The 13,549-nt window shown below is 37.9% G+C and overlaps 1 protein-coding gene across 5 annotated transcripts in view; it reads left to right on the forward strand.

Annotated features, from left to right (window-relative positions):
• The window catches only part of RALGAPA2 (Ral GTPase activating protein catalytic subunit alpha 2), a 323,453-nt gene that overhangs the window by 224,156 nt on the left and 85,748 nt on the right, over nucleotides 1–13,549 (forward strand). The window lies entirely within an intron of this gene.

Here is a 13,549-nt window from a genome sequence, read left to right on the forward strand (position 1 = left end):
CAGCTGAAAGAACTGCACATCCTAGATCTTATTCAAGGAAAGTTATGAAAAAAAGCCTAGAAATAACATGGGTGGTGAAAGCAAGGTCATCCAAAGAAATTTTAACCTCTGACATGTACAGCTATAGAAAACAAGAAGCATGGCCTGTTAGCCAATTAACCATAAAACCCCACATTTGAGGCCTGATTACTTCAGTTCATTTTACCCAATACATCATATCCAGCTTTCAACAAAAAAATACAAGGCATACTAAAAGGCAAAATAAACAATTCTAAGAGACAGAGCAGGCGTCAAAACCAGACTCAAACATGGCAGAGATTTTAGACTAATCAGATTGACAATTTAAAATAACTATGATTAATATGCTAAGGATACTAATGGAAAAAGTGGAGAGCATACAAGAAGAGATGGCTAATGTAAGTAGAGAGATAGGCACTCCAAGAAGTAATTAAAATGAAATGCTACAAACCAAAAACCCTGTGACAGAAACAAAGAATGCTTGATGGGCTCATGAGTAAACTGGGCATGGCCAAGGAGAGGAATTGTGAGCCTGAGGATGTGTCAGTAGAAACTGTGAAACTGGAATGCAGAGGGGAGAAAAGGTTGAAAAACATCTGAACAGAACTTCCGAGACCTGTGTGACAATCACAGAAGAAGAAACGACATGTAATGAGACTACAAGGAAGAGAAAGGAGAAGAAATTTTGGAAATTGTCATGGCTGAGAATTTTTCAAAATTAATGACAGATCCAGGAAGCACCAGGAACACTAAGCAGAATAAATATTAAAGTATCTACACCTAGGCACATACAAAGCCCAGAAAACCAAAAACAAAGAGAAAATCTTGAAAGGAGCCAGAGGGCTCCTATGCTGGCACCAGTAGCTACAGAAGAGCAAGGGTAATAAATGGGACTTCACTTCAGAAAGCGAGCAATCAAGAAGAGAGTGGCATAATATATTTAAAGTGTTGAAGAAGAAAAAAAAACACCTAGAATTCTGTATCCAGAGAAATTATTCTTCAAAAGTGAAGGAGAAAGACCTTCTCAGACAAAAGTTGAGGGAATATGTGATTAGTAGACCTGCCTTGCCTTTCCTTCATCGTAAAAAAAAAAAAAAAAAAAAAAAAAAGAAAGAAAATTATGTAAGTGATAAAGATGGACCCACCTAAAGAAGGGAGAAGCTTTAGAGAAGGAAGAACTACAGGTAAAATGAAATGTTTTTTTATTCTTTTTTTGGGACAGACTGTCAGTCTGTTAACCAGGCTGTTAACTCAGCCCTTTTCTTATTCTTAATTGATCTAACAGATAAAAATATGTTCCAGATAATAATAGCAGCAAGTATTTCATGCTTATAGCATACGGATAAGTAATAAATTATAGCAATATTATAAGGATAGGAGGGAGGAATTGGGATATTATTAATATACTCTCTTATAAGGAACTTCCACTACCTGTGAAGCAGTATAGTGTTATTTGAAAGTGGATTTGGGTTAGTTGTAAATGTATTTTCAAACTCAGGACAACCACCAATAAAATATTTTTTATATAATATGCTGAGACGGGAAAAATTGACTCATACACAATTCTCACTTAAAACTAGAGAAGGCAGCAAATGAGTGGAAGACCAAAAAAAAAAAAAAAAAAACAAAGAATAAGGACAATGAATAAAATACGTGTCAGTGGTCTTAAATATATCAATTAAAAGAGACTGTCAGAGTGGGTTCCAAAGAAGCCAAGACCCAACTATTTGTCTTGTTGTCTACAAGAGACCCACTTTAAATATGAAGATGCAGTTTAAAAGTAAAGGAATGGAGAAAGATATACCATGCTAACACTAATCAAAGAAAGCTGGAATAACTATATTAATATCAGATGGAGCTAACATCAGAGCAGGGAAAATCATCAGGGGTACAGGGGACATTACCTAGCAGAACCTGCAAGGCCACAGTGAGGAGTTGGTCCAAATCCTGAACTTGATGAACTAGAGCAGGGGTGTCCAATCTTTTGCCTTCCAAGGACCACATTGGAAAAAGAACTATCTTGGGCCACACATAAAATACACTAACACTAATAATAGTTGATGACCTTAAAAAATTGCAAAAAACAAAAATCTCGTAATGTTTTAAGAAAGTTATGAATTTGTGTTGGGCCACATTCAAAGTCATCCAGGGCCACATGTGGCCCACAGGCTATGGGTTGCACAAGCTTAAGCTACAGCAAATCAGTTAGCCCCTCTAGCCTTCATCTCTTGCTCCATGAAGTAGGGATAAAGTGCTGGCCTCTTGGGGTTGTTGTGAGAATTACATACTGTACACTGAACACTGAGATCAGAACCTGGTCCAGTAATTAGGGGTCATAGTCATTGAGCTCATCATCAAAAATGAAATGTTCCTGGACTTTTAAACCCCTTATCTATGATTCTTTTGTTATGTTGTCTTAGTCTTGTAATCCAAGAATATCTATTATGTATATTATTTTCGTCTCTAATCACTAAGAATCATTGACTCTAAAGGCATCAAAAGAGAATCACTTATAGGCCCAAATAAGTGATGAACCATCTGTAAAATATATTCATGGAGATGCCATACTGTTCCCATATTGACTTTCTCACTATTTGGAAATCCCTTTCCGTTTCTGGCTCAGGCTCTGCAAAACAGAATATAAATCTGTCTTTTCCCACCTTCAAGAATCTAGCCCAAGCCCAGTGAACCATTTCCTGAGCAGCCTGTCCTCAGAGAGTGCTGCTTTGCTGGTGCTACATGGAGTTATGTGTTCTGGAGGATGGTGCATGGCCTTCCCCTTCCCACATCCCACCCTGAACCATAGAACACACAAGAAGACATTTAGGATTGAACACAGTTTACTTTTCATAAAATGTTTATAAAATGTTCAGTGCATGGACTCCTTGGTGTTTCTGGTAAATAATGTGACTACTATTGTATTTCCCAATGGGAAAATTATTGTCTTTTGGTACAATATCTTAGCAGATTTATCTGTTACCCACTTTGACATCTCAGGCATAAATGCACAAGTACAAACACATCCTCTCAATTCAGAATCCCTGTGGAATTGTGAATTTCCCAGAGGGGGAAACTGTGTCAGATCCTTGAATCCTAAATCTCAGATGTGAAGGGAGCATTTAAGTTGTCTGTTCTGACCTTTATGCAGGACACCCCTGATGGCATCCTTACCCGTGTGTTTGTGCACCAGCATCACTGGAGCACAAGACCAGCTCAAAGTCCACGTAGCTCTCTGAATATCCAGAAACTACTTTTTTTCCCCCTTTTAGCCTCTCATTTTTATCCTTCATTATTTCCAGTCTGGTACTTTATTCTCTCATTATTCATTAGAACTTCTTGATTGTCTGAGATTTACTTACAGGATCTGGTTAGAAATGTGGGAAAAACATGTTGTTTGTAGTTCTAATGAAATGCCCCCAAGAAGTTCTGTTTTCCTAAGTCTGTATGCAGGATTTAGGGTATTGCACATGGTTTCCCTAACGCGTGAGGTCAGTGCTTTGTTATTGGCAGATCACCAAGAGAAGACCTGCCCTGTAGTATGAGGTTCCACAGGTCTCGTACAGGTTGAGCCTTGATGGACGATCCTGATGCCTTAGTGATGAGGAAATTTTACCTTTGGCGCAGCTGGGGCCAAGCTTCTCAGGACGACCATCCTTGGCCAGGTGCTTACATGGAAAGCAGCTCTGGTCTGCTCAGCCCAGTGGCAACCCTCCACTTGCCCATTCTCGCCTGTGTGTAGAAACTTTCACAGTTTCTTTTCCTATTGGCTTCTTCACCTAAAGTTATTTTCTAATTCACTGTTGCAATATTCCCTACCAGTTACATTGATCTGTTTTAGAGATTGTGATCATGATTGCAATTACTATTGACTTCACAGACCCTTTCTTTCCATCATTCTGTGATGGGCACTGGTATTTCTCTCCAGGTATAAAAACGTGTACTCTTTCCTACCTGACTTTACCATTTTGGTTTCTGGCCACCTAATTTGTGAGGAACACCCAGCAGATCTGCAGCCTTTCTAATTCTTATCACCCACCAGATCTTATCTCCTACTGACACACAGTGAGGGTGCCTTCAGTTCAGCCTTTCCAGTAAGTAAAAGATGGGAAACTTACCTGGTGCTCTGTATTGCTTTCATTTGGATGACCAGGACATGAATTGGGTAGATGAGCAGGGGTGGGCAAGTACAGCAGTGCAGAGTCTTGAGAGCAAGCTGATAATTTCTGCAGGGCATTTCGTCAAGTCCCATATCATCTGGCTTCCCACACCTGTTCTTCAGCCTTTTCACTTATCTCCATGCATTTCCATAAATACTTATTCCAGAGCTTTCCATTCTTCTCAGATCCAGTCTAGACCTCTACACCTGCCTCACTTCCTTTTGTGGCCCTACCTCTGACTTCACTTTGCTCTCAGGAATCCCTCAGGAGCGCTGTGCAGCCCTTTGCCATGTTCTATCCACAGTCTTTCTGTTTATTTATCTGTAATACTTCAATCATTAACTGTAGGCACAGCATTCATATAAACCAGCTAGCACTCAGCTAAATTAGAATCTCTTGAAATGCCCTTTGGGGAACCCTGCCCTAGAAAAGACAGCCAGACCCACTTCATGTTCTCATTCCTATTTTTACCATTTGTCCGGAGTGCTCCACTCTTCTCACCATGAATCTCTGCCAACACCCATGGTCATGACCACCTCCTACATGAAGCCTTCTATGGCTTCTCTCAGCTAGAAAAGAACTCTCTGTAGCTTCAGAATATTTTATCTGTGTCCACCTTAAAGCTTTTTTTCTCTTTTGCCTTCTTGAATACATAGTTTTACCTCTCCGACAAACCACTTACAGTTTCAGAGTCTCGACTTTTTCATATCTGTATTCCCCCACAGCGCTTAACAGAACTTTGATCAAATGATGCAAATGAATAACTGTTAAACAGATGGCATGTGAAATCTCTGCCTCTTTTGACCCAGAAAGATTCACTGTAGTCTTTAGAATTTTCAGACAAAGTTTTAGAGTCTTCTGAGTGTTCATTTTTCCCAAAAGCTGTATCTTCTGGTATTTTAGAGAACTTATTTATATAATACAGAGATAGGAATGTAGAGAAATAAAAATTCTGTTTTTCAGAAATCTTACATTTCTCTTAAGGTTTTTACATGTATCTCAAAATTGTACCTTTTTTTGTTGTTATTGTTGTTGTTGTTTTACCTTGCCTCTCATTAGGACAGTACTATTTGCAACACGCTTTTGGGGTTGGTAGGGCATTTGAACCTTTTAGTCACTCTGAGGCCCATAGGGCAGACAACACTGCCCTTGTGCTCCATACATGTATATAGTTGATATGAGTGTAAATAATTTATCCAAGAGTACCTGATTCTGGTACCAAGTCCAGCATCCTGAATCCCAGTAGACTGAATCTCTTTAAGAGTGGAGAGGTATCAGTTTTCACACCTGTATGCAGATGCTTTTTATATTCTGTGTACACATCCTGTGTTCACATTATAGGTATATGTGTGAAGTCTAGGAGAAATTTGAATTCTAGACCTTTGTATTAAGTTACCCACCTCTTCCATGATAAAGGCAGTGCCAAAAATCTGGACATAGAAATCAGTCATATCATTGTTATGAACACAATACCTGCAGTTTTTTAGCAGAATGAGTAACTGACCAAACTGGGTAAGTTAAGCCACGCACATTCTTCATTTGTCGTTTTCAATGTGGCTTCCCTCTCGGCAGTATTCCAATCCTGGAGGCTGGAGGTTATCTGTGAGGAATCGGAACGGAGTTCGGTTGTTCATTGCCCTGCTTTGAACAATCAAGATGTCTGCATTGCATCCTTGAAAGATTAATCCCCACAAATCAAATGGGTATTTTCAGATCATTTTCTGTGTCCCAAGGATTCTTTTTTGTCCTTGCTCCAACAACTGGGCACGTCCTTGTGCTGGCATGCTGGCTAGTGTTGCAACGTGGACTTCAGTGTCATCACTTTGCTGCAAAAGGCTTTCTTTGCTTTCACAGTATCTTGCCAAGAAGAGTCCCTGGATATGAAGTGTCTTCATCTGGACCCAAACCTGAGAAAGAGAAATTAATTTGGGCTGCACCTTCTAGGTGTGTGCCTCCCCTGAGCACTGTACTTCTTTAGTCAAGGAACACATGATAGGGGCTCCACGTGGAGCTCCTAATCTGCAGGTGGTAAGGAAATTCAGTTTGTGTGCAGTCGTGGAAAATCTTGTTAATCCCCAGGCTTTGGTCATCATGCTAGGAGAGGGCACTTAGGAGTCACTCAGAAACTTTAGGTGTTGTGAAATATACACGCTCAGCAGGATGAAATACCGAGATAAGGTTCTGTTTAGGACTAATACTTGATGTCGTCTTCCATTAAATTTACCATTGAGCATGGGATCAGGAGTGAGTGCTCCATGAGAACCCTTCCCCATCCACTTTGTACAGCAGCAGCACTGTTTTTCCTGGCAGGACCACTCACCCTGTCTATACTGGAGTCTCCTTTACTGCCTCAGTGTCCAGTGGTCTGCAGAGCCTAAAATACCTGACCATCAGTTTCCACTTCCCACTGAGAACACTGTCTTCTTCTAGGAAGTACTTAAGTACCAAAGTACTCCTTAAGTACTAAAAACTAAAGTCAGAGACTATCATCATAGGGATAGGAAAAAAGGACATAACATATCTTATGGGTCAGTATCCCCAACTTATGGGGGAATATATCCTAGTTAGCTTGGTGAATGAGTTTTCAGCAATCATCAAACAAGCAGGAGGCTGTGTGGGTAGGCCCTCCTGTAACTCCACTGGTCCCATGTGCCTTACTCATACTGTCACAGGTTGGGATGTATCTTGCTATGAGGTAAGGCAAGTCCCTACCCAGTTCTTCTGTGGCTTTTTTAGTCGATTTCATTTCTATACATGTCTCAGAGTCAGCTTGTCAAGATACATACATGCAGTGCATTAAATCAATAGGTCAATCTAGGAAGGAAAGTCACAACAATACTGAGTCTTCTAGTCCAGCAACAAATCTATCATTTCATTTATTTAGACTAACATCTCTGAATAAAGTTTTGTAACTTTCTTTATACTTTCCTTGTTAGATCATTTTATATTTTTATGCTTTTGTAAATAATATTTCCTTTTCTAACCATTTGTTGCTGGTGGACAGAAATGCATTTGGATTTTTGGTGAATTTATTCTGTATCTGTTGACTTTGATGAACCCTCTTACTAATTCTGACCATATGCCATAGATTATTTTGGAGATTCTGTGAGTACAGTTATATCATCTAAAAAAATGACAGTTTTACTTCTTCCTTTTTACTTCATAATCCTCTATTTGTGTCTTGCATTACTGTATTGGCAAGGATCTCCAGTGCAAATGTTGGTAGATGTGATGTAGGGGGACATTTCATTTCTCCTTCACAGTCTCCCACATCAGGTTCTCAATGTTTCACTATTTAGCAGTTGCTCTGGAATACTGTAGATATTCTTTAACAGATTAAGGAAGTTCCCTTCTATTTCAGGATTGCTAAGAATTTTTTTCCTTAACTGGATTTTGAATTTTATGAAACACTTGTTTAAATATCTTTTGAGATGATTACCCAAATTTTGTCATTCGGTCTATTAATGTGGTTGTATACAGACTGATTTTTACTGAGAATTGTGTTCTTGGGATATACCCAACTTGGTCATGATATTGTTATTTTTGCACATTATGGAATTGGCTTGCTAATATTTTGTTAGGGTTTTTGTATGCATGTTCATGAGTGAGACTGGCCCCTCATTTTGGTATTAAGATTGTACTAGCCTAATGAAATGAGTTTGTTTTCTCTTTTCCTGTACTATAGAAGTTTCTCCAAAATAATAGTTATTTGTTCGTTGAAGATTTTATAGAATTTGCCAGTGAAGGCATCTGAGCTGGCTTTTCCTTGTTAAAATGTGTTTTTCTACTATGTTTCATCTACTTTAAAGCTCATAGAATTATAGCTTTTATATATCGTCTTGTGTCTGTGTTTGCTAAATTGTATTTTTCTTCGCATTTGGCCATTTCATCTAAATTTTCAAATTTATAGCATAAAACTACGTATATTTTCTAGGTATCTATAGTTGGATTCCTTTTTATTTCTAATATTATTTATTTGTGCTTTTGTTTTCTTGATTCACCGTGCCAAAGAAATGTCAATTGTGTTAGACGTTTTTCAAAGAACCAACCTTTTTTTTTTTTCAACTTTTATTTTAGATTCCAGGAGTACATGTGCAGGTTTGTTACCTGGGTATATTGCATGATGCTGAGGTTTGGAGTATGAATGGTCCTATCACCCAGGTACTGAGCTTAGTACCCAATAGTTAATTTTTCGACCCTTGCTCCCCTCCCTCCCCCTTCTACTAGTTCCCAGTTTCTGTTGTTGCCATCTTTTTATACAATTTTTGTTGTTAACTTTATGTCCATGAGTCCTCAGTGTTTAGCTCCCACTTATAAGTGAGAACATACGATATTTGATTTTCGGTTTCTGTGTTAATTTGCTTGGGATAATGGCCTGCAGCTGCATCCATGTTACTGCAAAGGACATGGATTTGTTTGATTCTTTTGGTTTTTCAGTACTTCTTGAGATGGGTGCCTATCTCATTGTGTGGCAGTCTTTATTTCTTTGTAATACGAGCATTTGATTCTACACGGTCCCTGTAAGCACTGCTATAAGGTGTAAGTTATAAATATCTACTAGTCTTATTTCATCAGTTAGCTTGACATATTGCTAAATTTCCATTTCAATATTTTGTTGACCCATGAGTTATTTAGAAGTGTATTTCTTAATTTCTAAACGTAGAGGTTTATGCCAATTATCCTTTTGTTGTTTATTGTCGATAGCTTTTTGGGCACAGAATATGGATTGTAAAATTCCCACCCCTTGATATTTATTGAGATTTGCTTTATGACCTAGAACAGAGGCCAACAAACATTTTTTGTAAAGGGCCAGATAGTAAATATTTTAGGCCTTGAGTCTGTCACAACTAAATAACTCTGCCATTATTGTGCAAAAATAGCCATAGAAAATGTGTAAGTGGGCCAGACACGGAGGCTCACGCCTATTATCCCAGCACTTTGGGAGGCTGAGGTGCATGGATCACTCGAGGCCAGGAAATCGAGACCAGTCTGGCCAACATGGTGAAACCCCGTCTCTACTAAAAGTACAAAAAAATTAGCTGGGCTTGGTGGCACAAGCCTATAGTCTCGGCTACTTGGGAGGCTGAGGCACCAGAATCGCTTGAACCCAAGAGGTGGAAGTTGCTGTGAGCCAAGATTGAGCCACTGCACTCTAGCCTGGGCAACAGAGTGAGACTCTGTCTCCAAAAAAAAAAAAAAAATGAAAGTGTGTAAGTGGATAACTCTGGCCATGTTCCATTAAAACTTTATTTATGAACTGAAATTTAAATCTCATAATTTTCACATTGCAAAATACTCTTTTAATTATTTTCCAACTATTTACAAAGTAAAAAAGCATTCTTAGCTTGCAAGCCATACACAAGGAGGTGCCAGGTTGGAATTAGACCCTACTGACTGTATTCGTGGATCCTTGGCTGAGGATATGGTCAATTTTAAAAAGTATTCTGTACATGCTTGAAATGTGTTTTCTGCAATTGTTGGGTAGAGTATTTTATATGTTTCCATTATGATGAGTTTGTTAGTTGTCTTGTTCAGATCCTCTGTATTCTTGCTGTTTTCTGGAAAACGTTTCCTTGGAAATGTATTAATATTGAAAAGGACACACATTGTAAGTGTACAGTATGATGAATGTTTTCAAAGTGAACACGCTTGTGTAATACCACCCCAGATCAACATAGAGGATATTGCCAGCCCCCAGAATTCTCACTCGTGCCCCATCTCAATCACTAATACAATGAAAAAGTGGCCGCTATTCTGACTTTTGGGCCTGTTGATTCATTTTACTTGATTTTGAACTTTCTGGGAATGGAATTATGTAGTATGAACTTTTTAGTGTCTGTTTCTTTCACTCATCATTGTATTTGAATTATTTTAATGATGTTGCATGTAGTTATGGTTTATTCATTTTCATTACTGTGGAATATTCTGTTGGGTGAATATAACACAAACTTTTAATTTGTTCTCCTCTGGATGGACCTTGTGGCTGTGTTCTGTTTGGTGAATATGTATAACTTGCCTTTTCATTTTTGTGATGGGCAGAGTTTTAGAAATTAAATAAAGTCCAATGTATTTTCTTTCTTTTATGATTTATGCCTTTTGTACCCTGAAAAATCCTTGCCTATCCTAAGGTCGTGGTGATTTTCTCATATTTTTTTCTAGAAGCTTTATGGTTTGAGCTTTAATATTTCAGTCTATAATCCTCTCAATTTTTGTGTGTGATATGAGATGGAGGTCGAGGTTCACTTTTCCATATGGCTTTCCAGTTGTTCCAATGTCTTTATTGAAACAGACTTTTTTCTTCCACCAGACTGATATGCTGCCTTTATTGCAAATCAATTACCATGTAGGTATGACTCTATTCTTGGACTCTGTATTTTGTTTTATTGAAATATTTGTTTATCCTGGTACCACTATAATGATTTCTTAATTATTATATTTTTATAGTGTACCTTGAAATTAGGTAATAGAAGTCTTATTATTATCATCTTGACTAATTTATGTCTTTTCATTCCCATGTGAACTTAAAAGTATTTGGTACATGTATATTTTTTAAAAGCTTGCCAGAATTTTGATTGGGTTTTGTTGAATCTGTAGCTTAATTTTAGCAGAATTGATATCTTAACAATATTGAAACTTCCAGTCCATGAACATTGTACATCTTTCCATTTATTTAACTTGTCTTTAATTTATCTCATCATTGTTTGGTAGTTTTCAATATAGATGTCTTGCATATTCTTTTATCAAATTTATTCTGTTTTGATGCAATTATAAACAATGTTTTTACAGGTCTTTTCCCAATCGTTGGTTGCTAACATTCAGAAATATAATTGATTTGAGGAGTATATTGTTTGCTGAGACTTATCAAAATTCACTCACTAGTTCTAATTAAATTTCTTTGGACTTTTCATATACATAATTGTGTTATCTGTGAATAAAAACAATTTTACTTCTTTCTAACCTTTATGTTCCCTTCGTCTCCCCTACCCTTCTTCTTTCTTTCTCTTAATTTTCTTTCTTATAGTGACTAGGATCTTCAAAAATGTTGAGTAGAAGAGGTGAACATAGACATCCTTGCCTTTTCAGATCCCTTTTAGAAAACACTTAATCTTTCATCATTAATTATGACACCTTTTTCCCCCTTTAAGCTCTCATTAAATTGAGGCGTTTCCCTTCTGTTCCTGGTTTACTGAGCGTTTTTGTTCTGTTTTGTTTTTCTAATTATGAATGAGTTAAATTTTATTTAATGCTTGTTCTGTATCTGTTAAAGTCATATTGTTTTTTTTCTGTATTTTGTCAATGTGAATTTTTGCACATTGCTAAAATAAATTGCATTGATGGATTTATGAATGTTAAATGAACCTTGAGTTCCAATGGAAAATTCTGCTTGATCAAGATATATTGTCCTTTTTTAAAAATCTTGCTGGGTTTAATTTACTAAAAATTTATAAAGGATTTTTGCATCATTGCTGAGAGATGTTAGTCCATAGTTTTCTTATCATGTCAGCTCTTTATGGGCAGAGACAGTCTCTCGTTCATTATTGTATCCAAGCCCCTTCACCAATGCCAACCACAGAAAAGGGGCTTTACAAATAAATAGTTTTTGAGAGAATTTAAAAGACCTAGGATGGAGACCCACATTCATTAACTTAAATTATTTAAAATATTAATGAATGTAACTCATTTAGCAGGTATTTGCCTTCCAATTGTGTGTCAGGTACAGTGCTACTTAGAAGGGGTTTTCTTCCTCCATCTCTACCCACTTCTTTTCTAATTGTTTCTCATTTCTCTAAGCTCTAAACATTGGGAAGCCAGAGCGTAGAGTCCTTGAGTCTCTTTTCTTGATCTTTTGTTGATGTTATCTGATCTCATGGCTAGAAGCATCGTCTCTAAATGAACAGCTCCAACCTAGGCCTTTCCCCTGACTCTAGCATGGTATATCTACACCTGCTCAATACATCATCACTGGATACTTAGCATGTCTGAAGTTGAGCTAATGACCCTCTCTCTCAGTCTTCTCCATTTCAGGAAAAGGTAGCTACAGCCTTCCAGTGGCCAGGCTAGAAACTGTGTCATCATCCTTGACACCTCTCTGTCTCTCCCATCTCATTAACCATCCTCAACAAATCCTGACAACTCTACCTTCAAAATGTATCTATCACCTTTCTCCACTTCTGCTGCCATTCTGATCCAAGCCATTACCATCTCTTGCCTAGGTTATTCAGTAGTCACCAGCTAGTCTACCTAATTCCCCTTTGCAGTTTTCTCAACACAGGTGCCAAAACAATACCTTTGAAATGTAAGTTAGATCATATCCCCTGCTTCCCTAAACCCTCAGGAGGCTTTGATCTTACTCAGAATAGAAATCCAGAACCCTTAAAACTTGCTATAAAGCCCCCTTGTGATCTGCTTGACTTTAGCTCTTAATTCTTCCTTTTATTCGCTTGGCCCCAGCCATGGTGACTTCCTTGCTGTTGCTTAAACATAGTAATTCTACTCCCACCACAAGGCCTGTGCTGTTACTCTGCCTGGAATGTTCTTCCATTGGATATTCTCATAGCTGTGGTTCATTCATCACTGTCTTTAGGCCTTTACTGAAATGTCATCCTCTCCTTAAAGCCCTCCCTGGCCATTAGAGCCAACTGGAGACCCCTCCCAAATATCAAGTTCTATTGCTCTTCCCTGCTTTATTTTTACCTTAGCACTTTTCCTGCCTATCATATATTTTATATGTTTATACTGTTTATTATCTGAAATCTCCAATAAATTCCAAGCTCAATACATTCAGGGATTTTTGTACTATTCACTGTTGTTTCCCCAGTGAGAAGAACAGTGTCCATCACATAATAAATATTTTCTGAATACATGAATAGGCAAGTAATAAGTGAATGAATATAAGAGTTCCATGATCTCATGGAGCTCATGTAAGAGTTGTAATCTCATGGAGCTTACAATCTCCATATTAGTGAATAAAATTAAAGAAATTCTAATGGGGGAAAAAGGAGAGAAAAGAAATAAATCCAAAAAAAGGCAAGTACAGAAACTTGTGAGTTTTCCACATAACAGAAATGGGTTCAGCTAAGAAAAGCCAGTCTCTATTAAAAACAGAAGCCGGGTGTGGTGGTGTGACTGTAATTCCAGCTACTCAGGAGACTGAGATGGGAGGATGCTTGAACCCAGAAGTGCTAGGCTGCAATGGGCTGTGATTGTGCCCCTGCACTCCAGGTTGGGTGACAGAAGGAGACCCTGTCTCAAAAAAAAAGTAGAAGGAAATGAAGGTAATACAGTATCTTGGAAGCAGAGTGGGGAAAAGTCAAGAAGAATGAGGACTGTGTGGGACTTTGTAGTTGTTGACAGGGATTGTCATCATCTCCTTT

The sequence above is a fragment of the Piliocolobus tephrosceles genome, chromosome 20 (genome assembly GCF_002776525.5).
Source record: "Piliocolobus tephrosceles isolate RC106 chromosome 20, ASM277652v3, whole genome shotgun sequence".
Taxonomy (NCBI): Eukaryota; Metazoa; Chordata; class Mammalia; order Primates; family Cercopithecidae; genus Piliocolobus; species Piliocolobus tephrosceles.